This window comes from Carassius carassius, chromosome 26, assembly GCF_963082965.1.
Source record: "Carassius carassius chromosome 26, fCarCar2.1, whole genome shotgun sequence".
In the NCBI taxonomy this organism is placed as follows: domain Eukaryota; kingdom Metazoa; phylum Chordata; class Actinopteri; order Cypriniformes; family Cyprinidae; genus Carassius; species Carassius carassius.
Genome location: NC_081780.1, coordinates 15,804,236 through 15,824,591, shown reverse-complemented (window position 1 = coordinate 15,824,591; position 20,356 = coordinate 15,804,236). Strand labels below are relative to the sequence as shown.

Genomic DNA, 20,356 nt, shown 5'->3' with positions numbered 1-20,356 from the left:
ATCTCCCTCTGGACGCGGTCAGCCAGCCCATGCAGGAACATGTCCCACTGCGCCTCCTCGTTCCAATGGCACTCCGCCGCCAGGGTCCGGAACTCGATGGAGTAGTCCGAGACGGATCTCTCGTGCTGGCGCAACTCCGCCAGCCTCCTGGCCGCCTCCCGTCCTGCGGCGGCCCGATCAAAGACCCGTCTCATCTCGGCGGAGAGGGCCTGGAACGAGGCGCAGCATGGGTCCTGGTTCTCCCACACCGCTGTTCCCCACAATGCCGCCCTCCCAGAGAGCAGGGTCAGGACGAAGGCCACCTTGGCCCTCTCAGTGGTGAACGTTCTAGGCTGGAGGGCAAAATGCATATCACAACGGTTAAGGAAAGCTCTACAATAGTCGGGTTCACCTGAGTAAGCCTCCGGAATCGGGAGGCGTGGTTCCGGCTGGGAGGGGGCCTGCGATGGTGCTGGTGGAACAGGCGGTGTGAGTGGCGCAGTGGGAGCTCGTAATAGCTGGAACTGTTGGGTGAGCTCGGACACCTGCGTCACTAAAGCCTGAACCGCGCGACCAGTGTCGTTAAGAGTCCGCTCCTGGGAGTCCATCCTCCGAACACTGGCGCTGAGGAAAGCTTCGAGGGAGGAGGGTTGATTACTCGCTGCCTCCATGTTGGTCAGATCGTTCTGTGACGCTAACAATGGAGGACAGGAGGCAGATGCAAGTAAAGGTAGTTTATTGACAGAAGTATGATGGATGAGTGAGTGACGCAGGAACCACGATGGCAGCACAGACAGGTGGGTAGGTGGTTGGAGTGCGTTGGTAGCGATGGCGGTGATGGTAGATCGGTGATCGGCGGTGATAATCCGTGAATGACTGTGAATATCCGATGAAGACTGAAGCAGAACACAGAGCAAAGACAGGAACACAGGAGCACGAACAGACATCGACACGAGGACCTCAAACAACGATCTGACAAACAGGAGACGAAAGACAGGGCGTTAAATAGGCGGTGGAATGAGATGCACCTGCCGCTGATCAGGCGATCAGTGGCAACACCCACATGAACCAATCAACATGACATAACATGACTACAGCTGGAGACGGTGCATTCGCGAACCGTGACATATGTAGGAGGTATGAAAATGTGAGCCATATAATATTTAGCATGTGCTAAAATACGGCCTAAAAGACTTTCCTGTGGTTTTCCAGTTGAGAAGGCAATGACCTTTGCCATGCAGTCATAAATCAGACAGACCTTGTCTGAACCTCCTTGTTAAATGTCAATGATGGACATTTATGCTCAATTATTAAGGCATTTACTATAAGCACTATGAGTTTGTTTGAAGACTTCACATCAGTAACATATAATACAATTTAAGGTTGTTTTATATTGATGCTGTTGAAGGTTTTCTCCTTTTTCAAATGTGCTGTGTATCCTGCAGTATAGAGTTACATTGTGAACTATTCCCTGCATGACTTCCTCCAGAGTATCTGTTAATGAAGCAGATGGGGTGCAGAATCCCTCGGTTTAGCTTTCGTATCAGAGACACTGTTAAGGACGTAATTGAGCGAAGGTTTCGTGGTTCGTAGTGTTCATTGACATTCTAGTGTTATTGAACTATCTGTGCCGTTCTTCAACATTTCACTATACCAATCCATTTGCTTGTCAAAGCTCAGTCTTTTTAAACGCAATACATAACGTGATGTGACTCACTATCCTGGTTCACTGTCATTAACGTCAGAATATCTGATAAATCAGAAGAGGGCAGAAAAATTCAGTAAACCCTATGTGAAGTCGCTTGATATGTGACTAGCAGAAAGTTCCTCTGAGAGCAGATTACCAGCTGTCTTCTCCACGCTATCGTCTGAGTCACAGTTGAACGTCCCATCAGACACTTTGAGCTGCTGTAATGATGTTGTGTTCAGATGAAAGAGGCTTGACTCCTACAGTGGTTTGTGTGCTGCAAAAATAAGATCCGGCGTTCAGTAGCACATCTGCTTGATGGCCTCAGAGTCTGGAAAATATTCAGCCCATTTAGAAGTGCAGTGTTGCATCTTTTCCATTCAATAGCCCTGTTTTGCACACTGCCATCCACACACAATGGCAGGGGTCATCTGGATTCTTTCTACCTTCCAGATGGGATGTTTCATAATCGAATTCTTATTTTTCTCTGTTCTGTTCATTTACGGTGTCCTTGGCGAAGTGCCCAGGTATGAATGACGTGAAACAGAAAAATGTGCTTTGATTGTGTAACTGTAGGTAATTGATTGTTTAAGCCACTATTAATCATAGTTCAGAAGCTCCACTGGGTTCTCACTGTTCTGTAAAGCATTTTGTGAACAACTTTTCTGTTAAATGAGTGTTTATTTGCACTTCTACTTCTAAAAGATCACAAGGTATTTTTTATGCTCTATTGGACTTGTCTAATAAAATATGTTTGCCACTAGATGTAATATGCTTTTGCAGATATTGGATGAATAGGAGGGTGGATTGTAATATATTTATTTTCTCTAAATTGAATATTTTGTCCAAATAAAGTTTGTTTCAGTATACCCATAAACAACTCTTGTACAAAAAAACAACAACAATTTGTTGTTATTCTTTGCCAGTGAACATAAAATCTATCTTTGTATTTGGTCACTCTGTTTTTTCTCTTTGGATGAGTGATTGTTCATTTCTTCTCTTCTAGTGGTTTGGGGATCTAGTCACACCAGTTTGGTGGGAGGATGTTTGGCTGAAGGAGGGATTCGCTCATTATTTAGAGTACATCAGGTCTGATTTCCTCTTTCCAAAGTGGAACATGGTGAGCTGTTGCGCATAAGTGAGCGCTATAGTATTCAGTTCATTTCATGCATTAAATCATCCATCACTTTGAACTGCTGTGATGTGACACAAAAGATTTGTCTCATACACACATCCTCATACACTATATATAGAGAGTTTTGATGGTTTTCATGCTATTCAGACGTGAATGCCTTAAAATGAGAGCAATTCTTCAATGATTTTCACATACACAAGATTTTGAGCATTTCTTTTTGTGCCAAGATTCAACTAAGCAGAAAATAACAATCCTTTCACAGTTCATTTGAGTGCTATAGATACTCGGATTGCTCAATATTACCTGTTAAATGTTGAAAACCAACAAATTCCACATTTTATGGACATCTACTTGTTTAATCTGTTTCATATTAAATAAAAGAACAGGACAACGCAATTCCAGTTGTTTCTGACCAGGTATTAAAGCTTCCCAAAGTTCCCATATATCCCACATTAACCATCCTGCAGCTTTTCTAAATACATTTTTCTACATAAGCATCTGGATGTCATTATACGTTAAGTGTATATCGATGATTGTCAATTTAATTATTGTAACATATACTTTATGATGCTACACACAACTCATTTTCTTGTTTGTTTCCTGCTCAGTGTCTACATATATCTTTTTCTTAATAATGTAGCCCCCTTACCACTTTACCGCTGAACCTGATAAGTGCCTCAGTTCAAGATTCCAATTGATCCTTTGTCTAGCTATTTCTGAGGGAAATTATATTATGAAATGAAAGGTATTATGACATTAATTATCTTTAACTTAGGTTCACTTTATGTACTCTCCAAAATCAACCACAGCAACGAAACATAACACACTACACAATTGAGTGAGTGACTTCAGAATGTATTGAAATTAAAGTAGGCAAACAATATAAATGCTGTAGATGTATGGTTTTAACAAATAAATTCAAATTCAAAACAACAAAAGGAAAGAAATACAACAAAATATACCAATAAATGGATTATTGAAATCTGTGTCAGTCTTTTCTCTTTCTTTTCTTTCAATTTAAATTACCTCACAAACTAAAATGTACCTTTCCACATAAAGTGAATAATGTTCTATAGCGTTAGCTTAAACACTTCAACTTATACTTACTAATTGTGTTCTTCTGAATCTTTATAATCTTTCTCACTTCATTTTCTCTAGCAGCACGAGTAGTATCACTAGACAATTGAATGCATGAATATTGATAGAAATAAGAATAGGTTTTATGGCTTAAAATCCTGAGTTTGTCCAATCTAAATATTGCATCACACTCTTCTGTCATTCACTCTATAAAAGCACGAGTAATACCTCCATGTTGACGAAATGCTGACTGCACTTAAGAAACTGGTAGGTTTTATGGTCTAAAACACTGTTTCTTATGTTTACTTTCAAGTCAACTTTATTTATATAGCGCTTTACAGAAAATACATTGCGTCAAAGCAACTGAACAACATTCATTAGGAAAACAGTGTGTCAATAATGCAAAATGATAGTTAAAGGCAGTTCATCATTGAATTCAGTGATGTCATCTCTGTTCAGTTAAATAGTGTCTGTGCATTTATTTGCAATCAAGTCAACGATATCGCTTTAGATGAAGTGACCCCAACTAAGCAAGCCAGAGGCGACAGCAGCAAGGAACCGAAACTCCATCTGTGACAGACTGGAGAAAAAAACCTTGGGAGAAACCAGGCTCAGTTGGGGGGCCAGTTCTCCTCTGACCAGACGAAACCAGTAGTTCAATTCCAGGCTGCAGCAAAGTCAGATTGTGCAGAAGAATCATCTGTTTCCTGTGGTCTTGTCCTGGTGGTCCTCTGAGACAAGGTCTTTACAGGGGATCTGTATCTGGGGCTCTAGTTGTCCTGGTCTCGGCTGTCTTTCAGGGCAGTAGAGGTCCTTTCTAGGTGCTGATCCACCACCTGGTCTGGATACGTACTGGATCCGGGTGACTGCAGTGACCCCTCTGATCTGGATACAGACTGGATCTGGTGGCTACGGTGACCTCGGAATAAGAGAGAAACAGACAAATATTAGCGTAGATGCCATTCTTCTAATGATGTAGCAAGTACATAGGGTGTTATGGGAAGTGTTTCCGGTTCCGGTTTACCTAATTAATGCAGCCTAAAAATCCTTTAACGGATTTGGATATTAAAAGCATATTAGTATGTTATGTTTAAGCCAGGTTAAAGAGATGGGTCTTTAATCTAGATTTAAACTTCAAGAGTGTGTCTGCCTCCCGAACAATGTTAGGTAGGTTATTCCAGAGTTTAGGCGCCAAATAGGAAAAGGATCTGCCTCCCGCAGTTGATTTTGATATTCTAGGTATTATCAAATTGCCTGAGTTTTGAGAACGTAGCGGATGTAGAGAATTATAATGTTAAAGGAGCTCATTCAAATACTGAGGTGCAAAACCATTCAGGGCTTTATAAGTAAGAAGCAATATTTTAAAATCTATACGATGTTTGATAGGGAGCCAGTGCAGTGTTGACAGGACCGGGCTAATATGGTCATACTTCCTGGTTCTAGTAAGAACTCTTGCTGCTGCATTTTGGACTAGCTGTAGTTTGTTTACTAAGCGTGCAGAACAACCACCCAATAAAGCATTACAACAATCTAACCTTGAGGTCATAAATGCATGGATTAACATTTCTGCATTTGACATTGAGAGCATAGGCCATAATTTAGATATATTTTTGAGATGGGAAAATGCAGTTTTACAAATGCTAGAAACATGGCTTTCTAAGGAAAGATTGCGATCAAATAGCACACCTAGGTTCCTAACTGATGACGAAGAATTGATAGAGCAACCATCAAGTCTTAGACAGTGTTCTAGGTTATTACAAGCAGAGTTTTTAGGTCCTATGATTAACACCTCTGTTTTTTCAGAATTTAGCAGTAAGAAATTACTCGTCATCCAGTTTTTAATATCAACTATGCATTCCATTAGTTTTTCAAATTGGTGTGTTTCACCGGGCCGTGAAGAAATATAGAGCTGAGTATCATCAGCATAACAGTGAAAGCTAACACCATGTTTCCTGATGATATATCCCAAGGGTAACATATAAAGTATGAAGAGTAGCGGCCCTAGTACTGAGCCTTGAGGTACTCCATACTGCACTGTGATCGATATGATACATCTTCATTCACTGCTACGAACTGATGGCGGTCATATAAGTACGATTTAATCCATGCTAATGCACTTCCATTGATGCCAACAAAGTATTCAAGTCTATGCAAAAGAATGTTGTGGATGTTTAGGATAATCGTTAGAAATGTTTCGGATTTTATGGCCAAAAATCCTTGGCTATCTAGACAATATCCTGCTTCTCTCGCGTCTATCTCTTTTTTTTTTTATTGAGCATATACATATTATAGAATTTTCAATCAGCAGTATACGTATAAGAGGCTCAGGTATTTTTGTATAAATGTACATACATAAAGCAGAACACCACAAATATTATAAAAACCTGAGAGATTGTCCTTCAACAAATATTTAATTCTTTCCAAATGTAAAGTGCTGGATAAATCTCGAAGCCACATTTTGTCAGTGGGTATCGCTGGTCCTTTCCATGACATCAGAAGTAACTTTTTTGCATTGATAAGAGAGTAAGCCTAGGAAATGAACCGTTGCTGGGCTGAAGTCAATTTTCTAAATAACTCTGATGTGCCGAGGATAATCAGCAATGGTTCCGGTGACAATGTAGTTTTAAAAATTCTTGACAGTACATTAAACACATCAGACCAATAACTGGCGACCTTCGGGCAAGAAAAAAAAGCATGAAAGAGTGTTGCATTGAGGGACTGACATTTATCACAGTTTGATAGAACGTTCGGAAAAATGTTGTGGATCTTTACTTTTGAAAAGTGAAGCCTATTAATAATTTTGAACTGTATAAGACGATGTCTCGTATTATTGGAGCAGGAGTGTATGCATTTCAGCGATTCTTCCCAGATGTCATCAGGAATATGGGTACCCATGTCCTTCTCCCAACTATCTTTTATATTTATTGGACAAAGGGGAAGACATTGTTTGTAATTTGTTATATATAAGAGATAAATTTATCTTTATATGGGGGTATAGTGAGACATTCATCTAGCATAGATTGTGGTTGTGTCTCGAAACCTGGCATGAATTTTCTTATATAGTCTCTAACCTGTAGGTATCTAAAGAAATCATTGTTATGTAGTTTGAACTTTGTTTGTAGTTGTGCAAAGAAAGCAAATTTACCCTCAGTATACAGGTCACGGATACTACACAATCCTAATTTCCTCCAGTTAGAAAACGTCCAATCTAAATTAGAAGGGGCAAAGGATGGATTTTTAGCAATTGGTAAAGAAAGAGGCAACGTTTTGTGGGAAAAGTGTGATTTAATTTGTTTCCATATACGAAATAATTATGTATGATCGGATTCTGAACGTCCTTTGTCTTGTCCAGTGGCAATGGTGAAAGTACTAGCGCTGCAGGTAAATATGGATCAAAGTCTTCCACTTCAAAAGTTAACCAAGTGGGGGTATGTTAGAAGTGATGGTGAAGGAGTTAATAGTTTTAAAAGCACACGCCCAATAATACATCATAAAATTTGGGAGAGATAGACCACCATTTGTTTTAGATTTGGTTAAATGTTTTTTGTTAATTCTTGGAGTTTTGTAATCCCATAGAAAGGGTTGAATAATTGAATCAATTTTCTTGAAAAAGGATTTTGTTAAGAAAACAGGAATATTTTGAAACAAGTATAGTATTTGTAGTAGAAAGATCATCTTGATGGCATTTATCCTCCCAAGTAATGATATTGGCAAGGTTTTCCAAAACTGAATTTTATTTTTAAGTTTTTCCAATAAAGGTGGAAAATTAGATTGCATGAGAGAGAAAAGTTTCTTCGTAACCTCTATACCCAAATATGTGAATTTATCAGTGGTAACCTTAAAGGGGAACCTTACCAACGTTGTTTGAGGAATGTCATGAACTGGCATTAGTAAACTCTTGGTCCAATTTATTAGATATTCGATTTCCCGAACATTTCAATCTTTTCAAGAATGGAAGGTATAGAGAGGAGAGGTTTGGTCACATATAACAAAACATCATCTGCATATAGCGAAATTTTATTTGTTGTGCCCTTAGTCTGATAACCATATATTTGGGGTTCTAAACGGATACTTTGTGCAAGCGGTTCAATCGCAAGAGCGAAAATTAGTGCTGACAGGGGGCATCCTTGCCGTGTTCCTCTGAACAAATAAAATGAGGAAGATAAATTGCGATTTGTATAAATTTGTGCTTTAAGATTTGTATAGCAAAGTCTTATCCATTTAATTAATCTCTCACCTAAATTAAGTCGTTTAAGTACTTCGAACAGATATTCCCACTCTATGTGATCAAACGACTTTACGGCGTCGAGAGTCAATATGGCTAGATCATTGTGAATTTTCCTGTCAGTGTATAAGATATGAAAGGTACGTCGTAAATTAGATGTTTAGGATCTATTTGATATAAAGCCAGTTTGATCGCTGTGAACTATTGTATTCATTAAAGGAGTTAGTCTATTGGCAAGGATTTTTGCATATATTTTGTAATCTATGTTTAATAGAGAAATTGGACGATAAGAACCAACATTTAGCTCATCTTTACCTTTTTTATGGATAACAGTAATTGTAGCCTGAGTTAATGTTGGTGGCAGGGTACCGTCTAGTTGGGCTTGGTTGTACATTCTATGAAGAAATGGTGTAAGAATATTACTAAATTTTTTATAAATTTCGACCGGTATACCATCAGGGCCAGGTGATTTTCCGCTTTTAAGGGAGGCTATTGCCTTTTGTATTTCTGTTGCTTGAATATCTGTATTAAGGATTTCCGAGTCTTCAGGTGAGATTCTTGATAAGTTACATTCGTCTAGAAATTTATTCATAGTATTGGGATCACTATTACATTTTGAAATGTACAAGTCAGAGTAAAACTGTAAGAAACGCATATTTATCTCCCTTGGCTTAAGTAGTATGTGTCCCCTGTCATCTCTAATCTTGTGAATAGCTCGATCGGCTTCTAATTTTTTTAAGTTGACGGGCTAACAATTTGTGAGGTTTCTCTCCAAACTCAAAGTGTTTTTGTTTAATGAATAAAAAAGCTGATAAAATTTTCCCAGAGAGAAGCTGATTGAGTTGATATTTCAGATTAGTTATTTCTCTATGCAAGTCGGGGGTGGGGTTTAATGTATTCTGTCGGTCCAATTGTTTTTTTTTTTCTTTTTCTCACCTTATTATTTTTTTTTTTTCTCATCTCTTTATTCAATTTCTTGAAACAACACATAAATGTCACCGGGTAGCTACTATACAAGAATAATGCAACAACAAACACTCTTAGCTGTATACTATAAATAACTTTGAAGCCAAGAAATTTAAAGCTTATATTAAAACACCCCTCCCCCCACCCACAAAAAAAAAAAAAAAAAAAAAAAAAAGGTTACTTGAAGTGCTTTACAATCAAGAATGTTATACATGAGCAATCGAGTGTTAATATATAAACTTTTGTCTTGATGGACGACAACAGCTATCAGACTGCATGTAAGAACAGTTTTACTGGTTTCCAGATCTTGATAAAACTGTATAATTTATCTTTTAATATAAATCTCAATTCTTCCAGATGTAACATATTTCCTAGTTCCCTTGCCCACATCTCAAACGTAGGAACAGAATCTGCTTTCCACATCTGTAAGATCAGCTTTTTAGCAAGCAACATGCAAAGCGAAATGGCCTTTGTTTGATATTTACTACAAAAGGCATTCTCTGCACCTAGAAGTCCAATACAGGGCTCAGGTTCCAAGTCGACAGAATATACTTCAGAAAGAAATTTAAATATACATTTCCAAAATGGCTGAATCTTAATACATGACCATAAAGAATGAAACAAGGTACCTTCTAATGTTTTACATTTATTACAGAGTGGAGAGATCGTGGGATAAATTTTATGAATCTTTGATTTAGAATAATGAAGCCTATGAATTATCTTGAATTAAATCAGATTATGTCTAGCATTTACAGAACAAGTATGTATATTTCTTAAACACTCATCCCACATATCAACATGAATATTAAAACCCATTTCCTTTTCCCAATCATGTTTTATTTTGTGAGTGTTATTGTCCACCTTTTCTACCAATAATTTATAAAAGTTTGACACTGTACCACTCGCACCAGGGTGTATACTAGCAATACTCTCTAAAGTTGGATTTAAATTCAGAGTTTCAAAGTCTGAAATATGCTTCCTAACGAAGTCTCTGACTTGCAAGTAACGAAAAAAATGAGCGGGAACAAGATCGTAAAATTGTTTTAGTTTTTCAAAAGAACTAAATGTACCTTCCCTGTAAAGATCTTGTATTGCTACTATACCCATATGTTTCCATTGAAAAAAGGTCTTGTCATATAATCCCGGAGGAAAAGCATGATTATTACAGATTGGGGTATCCAGATACAAGTCTGGAATTTTCAAATATACCTTGATTTGTTTCCATATTTTAATTAGATTTGAAATAATCATGTTACCATTGATATTTTTGAGTTCAATTTTGTTAGGACTGTTAAGCAGAGCTGTTAATGAAGTCTTATTACAAGAAGCTTCTTCAATTGCTAACCATTCTGGCTTGTCACCTAACTCCACTGAACCAATCTTTCTCCACCATGCTAAAGTATTTAAGTTAGCTGCCCAATAATAAAATTTAAAATTTGGAAGCCCAAACCCTCCTTGATCTTTGGATTTGTTTAGATGTTTCTTGTTAATCCTTGCTGTCTTGTTATCCCAAATGAAGCTGCTTATAATAGATTCTAGCTGTTTAAAATACTTAAGGGGAATAAAGAAAGGAATAGATTGAAATACATATAAAAATCTTGGAAGTACCACCATTTTTATAGCGTTAATTCTACCTACCATGGACATAGGGAGTGTCTTCCAAAACATTATATTATCTTTAAGCTGATCAATTTTCTTTTTTATAATTCAATTTTAATAACATTTCAGGTTTTTTGGTGATTATTACACCCAAATATTTAAAGGAATGATTTGCAATTTTAAATTTGGTGCTAGCTAAATATTTTGGATCTAAATCATCAGAGACTGGCATTAATTCGCTTTTTTCCCAATTAATCGTGAATCCAGAAAGACTACTAAATTTTTCAATAATCTCAAGTAGTAGTGGAATGGACATTTCAGGGTTGGAAACATACAGAATAATATCATCTGCATACAGTGAAAGATATTGGGGTCTGCCCTCTATCACTGTTGGTGTAATGCTAGGATGGTGTCTGATACAGGCAGCTAATGGTTCCATAGAGATATCAAACAAGAAAGGAGACAAGGGGCATCCTTGACGTGTACCTCGAGATAACTGAAATGGACTTGAAATGTCTTGGTTGGTAATAACAGATGCTACTGGATGTGCATAAATTATTTCAATCCATTTAATAAATTCTGAACCAAATCCAAATTTCTTTAAAACTGAAATCATGTATTTCCACTCTAATTGGTCGAAGGCCCGTTGAGCATCTAATGAAATAACACATGTCTTTATGTTTTTCTTGTTATAAATTATATTAAACAGTCGTCTCAAATTAAAGTATATATGTCTCTTTGGCATGAAACCGGTCTGGTCTGGATGAATTATAGAGCAGATATAATCTTTCAGTCTGTTTGCAAGAATTTTGGTAATAATCTTAGATTCAGTGGAAATTAGAGAAATTGGACGATAGGAAGACATTTGCAGCTTGTTGATCTATATTCACTCTCTAATTTGGTAACTTGTATGTCAATTTCATTTAATTTGGCTTTGTTCTCTCTATTCTTAACTGTTTGATATGCTATAACATCGCCTCTGATAACTGCCTTCATTGACTCCCAAAGAACTGAATCCGATACATCTCCTTTATCATTATTTTCTAAGAACAGTGCAAACTTATTAGAAAGATACTCATAAAATTTGTCATCGTTCAGTAGCATATTATCGAATTTCCAAGAATAATTCCCTCTACTAAATTTTATATTTAAATTAAGAGTAACAGGGGCATGATCTGATAATAATCTATTATGATATTCAGTTGAGTCTATATATTGCAACAATCTGGAATCTATTAGGAAAAAGTCAATTCTAGAGTAAGTTTTATGAACTGAGAAATAAAATGAAAAATCATGATCCGAGGGATGCAAAACTCTCCAGCTATCTATCAAATTTAACTTTCGCATATAATTATTTAGTACACCAGCCGATTTACTTATTGCGGTTCGCCGGGGAAGTGTGTCTAATCTCGCATTTAACACGCAATTGTAATCACCAGCCATGATGACTTGTGAATGCATAAAGTCTGGTATAATCTTGAAGACGTTTTCAAAAAATAAAGGATCGTCAAAATTAGGACCATACACATTCACTAAAGTAATGGGAAATGAATTTATCTCCCCACACACAATTAAATACCTGCCATTCCTATCTTTAATAGTTTGCTTGTGTATAAAGGGGACAGACTTTTTAATAACAATTGCTACTCCTCTAGCTTTGTTGGTGAAATTTGACTGGTAGACTTGAGACATTCAAGGGGCTTTAATACTAAATTTTGTTGTTGTTTTAATATGCGTTTCTTGGAGAAAAACTAATTTTTTAAGATGCGCATAGACCTTTCCTCTTTTGACTGGACTGTTAAGTCCACGTACATTCCAGCTTAATAAGTTTAGTGTGCCGCCACCACGAACCTTCACTCCGTTAGTCATTATGTAAAATAAAATATCTTTTGCCTGATTCTTTTAAATAAAATCTGCACATTAAACCTGCCAGCTCAAACTCAAAATAAGTAACCTTCCCATAAACCTGAACGTTACAAACCTTGTAAAAAGGAACAAACACCCCCACTGTACCCCCCTCCCCCCAAAAACTGCATCCCATGCGAACATTATGGATGCTTACCCCAGAAAAAATATTTGAAATGTTCAACTCACCCTCGATGCCACCTAACATTCTTCCGTTAGTACAGCCCCCACTTATCTTACAAAACAAACAAAAATGACACCTTGCAGTCTTTCCATATCAAAGAGTTTTGTTACATAAACACAAGTCTTTCCTGACGCCGTTATCAAGCGCAGCAATTTCAACATTTCACCAGCTCTCCACCGCACCTCGTAGATACGCTTCAGCAACCTCAGGTGAATCAAAGGTCTTCGTTTTTTTGTCCCTCACGGTCACGATGAACTTGGAAGGAAAACGAAATCCGCATCTCACTTCATGTTCCTAGCATTTTTTACGTATGTTGTCGAACTTCTGCCTCTGTTTCAAGACGTCAGCGGCAAGATCTGGAAAGTTACGTATCACCTTTCCATCGTATTGCAGGGGTTTCGATCTTGCCAGGCGCAAAATTCGTTCCTTCACTTGATAGTGATGGATTCGGGCAATAAATGCCCGAGAGCGGCCATCTCGTAGAGGTTGCGGTGAACGGTGCGCCCTGTCAATCTGAATTGGACAGTCAAAGTTCTCTTTGCCCAGCACATTCGCCAGAAGACTTGTCACAAACTCAGTAGGTTTACCGCTTTCAGCGCCTTCTTTTATTCCGACAATTCGAATATTTTGTCGCCGAGATCTTGACTCTAAGTCGCAGGTTTTTTCCTTAAGTTTTCCACATTCGGTCTCCAGGTGCGCACACCGTTTCTCCAGTGACTCAATGCGAGTTTCATGAGCTTGCGCGGCCTCTTCAGTCGCTGTCACTCGGGAAGAAATGTTTGCTATAGATGCATTCAGCTCTGCTAACGTTGATGAAATGACATCAAACTTTCTGTCAAAAGATCCGCTTAATTTTGCAATTGCTTCCATTACTTCTGTGTTCGTCGGCACCGTAACGTCAGCGTTAGTTTGATTAGCATTAGCCGGTGGCTCTTCATGAACATTACCGGTATCTCTCACTTCTTCATTATTCGATTTTTCGATTTTCTTATGCTTTGTCGGCATTGTTCAGACTAAATTAACAACTTGTGATTTTTAAATGACTACAAGGTAGACTGAGAGAAATTGTCACAGGCGTGTGGAGAGCTATAAAAAACACGTTCACTCCATTCAGCGCCGGAAGCCAACTCCCTGTCGGTCCAATTGTTGTATCTGTTCTTCAAGATGTGTACGTTGAGTTGCTTCTTTTTTCTTTTTGGCAGCTTCATACGAGATATACTTCATACGAGATACTTCATACACATCCTCTCAAATAGGCTTTGAAAGCCTCCCATAGAGTGCATGATGTGACTTCTGGGGTATCATTCGTTTCAAAGTATAGTTTTATTTGAACTTCAATGAATCCACAAAACTCCTTGTTTGTCAGTATATAAGGGTTAAGTCTCCAGGATCTACTGGGTGGGTCCGCACCTTCCAAATATAAATTCAATGTTAATGGGCTGTGGTCTGAAATTTATATGGTATGATATTTCACATTAGTTGTGAATGAAACTAGTTGAGCGTCAATTAGGAAATAATCAGTTCTACTATAAGAGTTATGAACTGCTGAGAAAAAAGAATAATCTCTGCCAGAAGGGTTTATAAAACGCCATAAATCTATTAGTTCATACTTTTAAGGAATGAGTTTATAAGAACACTTGACTTGTTTTGGGGTATTTTACGAGATGCTGATCGATCAAGAAATGGGTCTAAAGGTGTGTTAAAATCTCCTCCTATTATTAACATAGTCTGCGATAGATTGGGAAGTAAACTGAAGACTTTCTTAAAAAATGCAGGATTATCCATATTAGGAGCATATATATTGACGGGGGTTAGAGATGTGTTGTATATCTCTCCCAAAACAAAGATATAACGACCATCTTTATCTGCTGTAGTGGAATTATGAATAAAGGGTATGCCTTTCTTTATTATAATGGCTGCGCCTCTTGCTTTTGTAGAGAAGGACGTTTGATATATCTCTTTTACCCATTTAGCTTTCAGTCTATTAAGACAGTTATTTTTTAAATGCTTCTCTTGTAAAAAGGTTATGTCTGAGTGCAATGATTTTAAGCGATTCAAAACTTTACCTCTCATCACCGGGTTGCACCGCGTATATTCCAGCTTGTGAATGTCAGTCCCTTTTTAACATTCCAAGCGTTCGTCATATGTAATAAGAAGGAAGGTTGGCATATGAATGAGATGTGAAAACAAGTATCTATATAAATTATAATTGAATGGAACTAGCTTCTATTGCTGCACAAAAATTGTAATTCTGCATATTCGCGAGCACAAACACAGTGGACAACAAATAAGTGAACAACTTAAACATAAATACCATAGGCTAAGCTAATGTAGCCGCAGGGAAACCGTTAAGCTAAAAGAAACAAAAACAAAACTTCCCTGTATGAGTAACCTAACTTACAAAGACTGTTACTCCTTTTGGGGGAAGCCCCTCAAGCCAAACTATAAAGTCATGGCCATTTGTAACAAAGAACAATATATTTGTAGGTTCAATTTAAAAATAAGAGAAAAAAAAGTAAGACCTGTATAGTAATCATACAATGTGAACAGTTTGTAAACTTGAGAATAATTTCTTATACATTGATCTTACTGGATATCTCCAGAACAACGCTTAAGAAACGGTGGAGAAGCTCTTCATAAAAGAAATAAGGATATTAACTTGAATAAACATTCATAGCCTATTGACAGTAAAAGTCTTATATAAAGGTCTCTCTCCACTTGTATTTCTTGTCGTAAGGATCTCTGTCGAAGTAGGATATCTGATGTATTATCAGTCTTTTTTACTTCCTCCAGTTGATCCCGATGGTGTTGTTGTGAGATGCGCAGCGTATTCCTCGGCCTTTTGCGGGTCTGTAAAGGATGTCTGAGAGCCGTTGTGGGTCACTAGGAATCTCGCTGGGTAAAGTAAGCCATATCTGACGCCGGGTTGATTGCGAAGTAGTTGCCTGGCTCTGTTGAATTGCGCCCTTCGTTTTGCCACTGATGGAGAGTAGTCGGGGAAGATGTTTATGGGTTTCCCTTGATATTGGAGGTTTCTCATAGCGGCAGCTTTGCGAAGGATGTCTTCTAGGACGTGATAGTAATAGAGGCGTATTACTAATGGGCGCGGTGGGTCAGAGGGGCTCGGGCGTTGTCTAAGGGTCCTGTGAGCTCTGTCAATGAGCAGAGCTTCGTCCAACGAGAGTACATCTTTCAGCAAGTTGGCAATAAAGTCTCTCGTTTTCGTCGCTTCCAAGCCCTCTCGTACACCTGTAATTCTGATATTGTTTCTACGAGATCTTCCCTCTAAATCTTCATTCTTTTGTTCAAGACTGACAACTTCGGTACTGAGATTAGCCACCTGTTGCTCAAGTTGGCTAATGCTCTCAGTGTGTGCGGTGGCGGCCTCTTCTATGTCAGTGACTTTAGCTTGTAGCATCTGGGATTTTGCTTCAAGATTAGTAATAGACACTTGGGCGATGTTGTTAGTCGTGACGATCTCCGCTCTCAAATCGTTATATACACGTTCAATGTGTCTTTCCAAATTCTCACCGATGTCATCTTTTATTTTCGTCATTTCACCTCTGAGTGCTGTGATGGCAGCTAGTAGTGCTCGATTAGGTGGGTCCTCCTCATCACCGCTGGACTCATTGGACTGCGTGCCAGGCAAGGTCGGCGGCTGGTTGAGGCCTATTTGAATCGATTTCGGTTTCTTGGGTTTTTGTTTGCTCATGTTGAGATATCCAGTCGAATTTGAAGTCTTATTGTTTTAAAGCTGCAGTCCGTAACTTTTGACGCTCTAGCGGTTAATAAACAGAACTACTTGCGTCTTGAAAGTATTTTTTAGCGGATTTGGCTAAGGGAGCTCTTAAAGATGCGTCTTACTCCGTCATCGCTCAGTGGCGCCCTCTCGCGTCTATCTCTTGACTGATCTTTCTTGCTCTCTTCCAAGTCCCACCCCCTCTCCATCCTGATTGGAGGAATGAACTCAGACACTCTAATTTGACCAAAGTGATAACAGCAACATACAAACATGTTGTTAAGCACATGTTGACCAAGTACATTTCAACCAAACTCCCTGTGTAAGCGAGTCTCTTAAAGAAGCAGTACACATTTCCAAATACACATACCTTCACACTTAAAAAAAAGTTTTCTAGTAACAGGGTTACAATAAAAATCCACTTTTAGGTTTAAGAAAATCAACCTGATGAAGTAATACGAGCACAAACAGTTCCCCTTCTAGATCTGCTTTTGTTTGAATATAATGGTGTTAGCAATTAGCATAATGCTATTCCAGTCCAGGCTTAGTTGCCTGTAATGCTATTGTGAAGCACTTGAGGCCTCACTCATAAATTAAATGAATACACAGGTCATCAGCACAGCAAAACACAACCTAGTTTTTCTCTGTTTATGACACTTTGAAATAGCATTCATACTGATTAACTCTGTTTGGATCTTCAGGTCAATATGAGTCACCGGCGGTGTGCAATTTTATCCTGAGCTAGTTGGAAGATTGTTGTGGGTTGTTGGTCATGATTCAGACCTGATGTGTGGTTTAGACTGGATGTACAGGAGGATAATCTAAGTGCTAAAGGAATTTTCAAGCTATTCTTTTGCTAAACTGTTTACACCAAAAGTTCCATATATTTAAATTGTTAAATTTTTGTTTATACATATTTATATTAATATGTGTGTGTATTCAGCTCATACGTTAACATTCTCATTCGCTTTCACATAATGACCTTCCCATCCGTCCGTCCCATGTATTTCATACCTCTCTGCTCCAAGCCACCTTGGTTATGGGGCACCAGCCAAGCAGAGAGACCGTTTAGGAAACGTCATTTCAGGGAGCAATTGGGTTTTGATAGAAACACTTCAGTACGCTGATAGGATGGCTTTTAGCATTTCCCTACCAAAATTTAGATACAATTGCATGTTTCAAGAGGAAGGAGTTGAAAACAGATGTGAAAACTCAAATATACACAGATAAATGTTTGGAATGGATTTGACACAGACTTGTAATAAGTCATTAAAACAGGCCATAGGTTCCTTAACCTGCTCATAACGATTCGACTGTTGGTTTTCCTTCACTTTCTCACATCCATCATGCTAGAGATCATATCAGAGAGGTTTGGTTACCCATAGGGCATTGCTCAAAAGCCAGGCATCACTGTGCATCTACAGCAGGTGATGATGTTGAGACACTAATAAGCAGGATCTAAATCAAGTATCATTGGATGTAAACACCTTGTTGAGGGCACATATGGGCCAGATGGAAGCTCTTCTCATTTTATAGAGCACATTAGATGACTCGTATAAAATCACCAGCTGTTCTCTTTCTCTCTCTGTCTGTTTTTCTCTATTCACATCCACAATAACATTGTAAATTTACATGAAGGCCTCATTTGCTATTGATTCCATGAATATACATAATAAGAGCATTAGAGAGTTCTTCATTAAAAATTTGACTGATCCCAAAGTTTCGAGTTTATGTACATTAAACATTGAGGCTCATATTAGTCTGAATAATAAAGCAACTGCCCATCAGAAAATACTAATGAGACAGCTGTCACACCGTGTTCTCATCTACAAGTCCACTTAAGTGATCATATAAATAGCTTGAGAAATTAGGACAGTAATTTCTCTAGAAGTCTCTGTTTCTCCAAGATCTTCTCTCTTAAGTTAAATTATAGGGATAAATTATTGCTGCTGGTCATTAAGCATAGGAAGGTTTTTTTTTTCTAAGGTGACCCAAATAGCTAAAGGTAAATGTAATTTTGTTGTAGGAAATTTGATCCTTCATTAGCTGCTGCCTTTGGTAATTTATTTATTTCTATTCCCTTTGACAGACAATGTTATTTACAAATATTGCAAAAAGCCACTCAACAACCACACATTAATCTTTGATTGGGATAAATATTCTCTGTATTGATTTGTGGACTTTTCACATTTATGTGAGTCTGTTTTTTGTCTCTTTGTCATTTCATTAATGTGCTTTTAGCAGAATGTCAGAATGTGAGATTATGATTGATCTTTGATTGCATTACCTGTAACCAGGATTCACTGGGTTAATAGAAGATGCCTTATTATATTGACATAAAACTATGAATGATTTCATGAACATTTGTTTCTTGATTCATATGTTGTTTGTTTGAGCTCAAATCCCTTGATTAAAATATCCTGCTTTCTTGGATTAATGTTTTCAACGGAATTCTTAATCAAGCTGCCAAAAGCTTTAATGGGCAAGAATTATTCATAATGATAGAGAATAAAGGTCTAATAAAACAGAGTATCAAAGCCAGACGTGTTTATAGCAGCTGATAGTTTGCTGGATTTCTCCTCTATTAGTCACACACTTTTACTTAATACATAAATTAGAAAATAATAAAACCTTAATTTAGTGTCGTTTTGAATTTTATAACAGATAACAGAGATTCCTCCAGATATCCCAGTATGGAGATGTTCTATATATGAACCTGCAGTATAATGCTTTCATATATAATTCATGTGATTCATATTTCATCCATTTTCGTGTACAGTAACTGGCAAACCGCCACATTCAAATGAGTAGCAGGAAAACAGATTCACTACAGAAGCACAATTTACTGAAATGTATAAGAGTTTGTGGTATTACATTCATGATGTATTTATGTTATTTTTTTTACATCCTCTGAAAATAGAAGTTTAGAAGTTGCTCAACAAAACTGGAGCGGGAATTTATTAATATATTAAAATATTTAATGAACATTACATATCTCTGATTACTCTGTGAATATTTACATTATACACAAATGTTATTCGAAGAAAAATAGTACCATGCTAATTTTTTGTAACTGCCTCCTTGTGGTTTAATTTCTGATTCTATTTTTTTTTTAAGTTAAAAAATCAGTTCAGACTTCCTTTAAATAGGGAATAAGCTGGTATCAGAGTAACATCGTCCTCATGTGCTCCAGAATAACTGTATTTGAGATCGTGACTCTCTGCTGATCCACACACAGTAAATGACGAGGGTCTTTTTCATTTGACCCAAAACTTCTACCTGTCTTTATAGTGAATCCTACAGGGAGACATTTGATCAGAGACCCTCTGAGACCCTCTGCACCAATCACACACACACACACACACACACACACACACACACACACACACACACACACACACACACAGAGTGTTGGCAGCAGTGTTTCTCTCATGAGTGAGTCGTGTCGGCTCTCGTGTGTTGGCAGTGAATGTTCATTGTATCAGTGGATTGTGGGATGCTGCTGCTGGAATAAAGGCTTCAGTCGTGAGAAATATGAGCTGGATTTTCCTATAACCACTTTCTAATTTCATTTAGAGTGATTTTTACTTATGAAAATAAAACAGAACAAAGTGTTTGTCTGTCATCCACAGGAGAAGCAGAGGTTTCTGACTGATGTTCTTCATGAGGTGATGTTACTGGACGGTTTGGCCAGTTCTCATCCCATCTCTCAGGAAGTGTTCGAAGCCACAGACATCGACAGAGTGTTTGACTGGATCGCGTACAAGAAGGCAAGAGAATCTCTCATCAGCTCCTACAGACTTCAGATGCATGATGGAATTGAATATTAACCTTTAATATAGAGCTGAGCTGAATGAACT

The 20,356-nt window shown here is 37.8% G+C and overlaps 1 pseudogene; it reads left to right on the top strand.

The window, feature by feature from the left end:
- The window catches only part of LOC132105891 (thyrotropin-releasing hormone-degrading ectoenzyme-like), a 170,828-nt pseudogene that overhangs the window by 86,192 nt on the left and 64,280 nt on the right, over nucleotides 1-20,356 (top strand).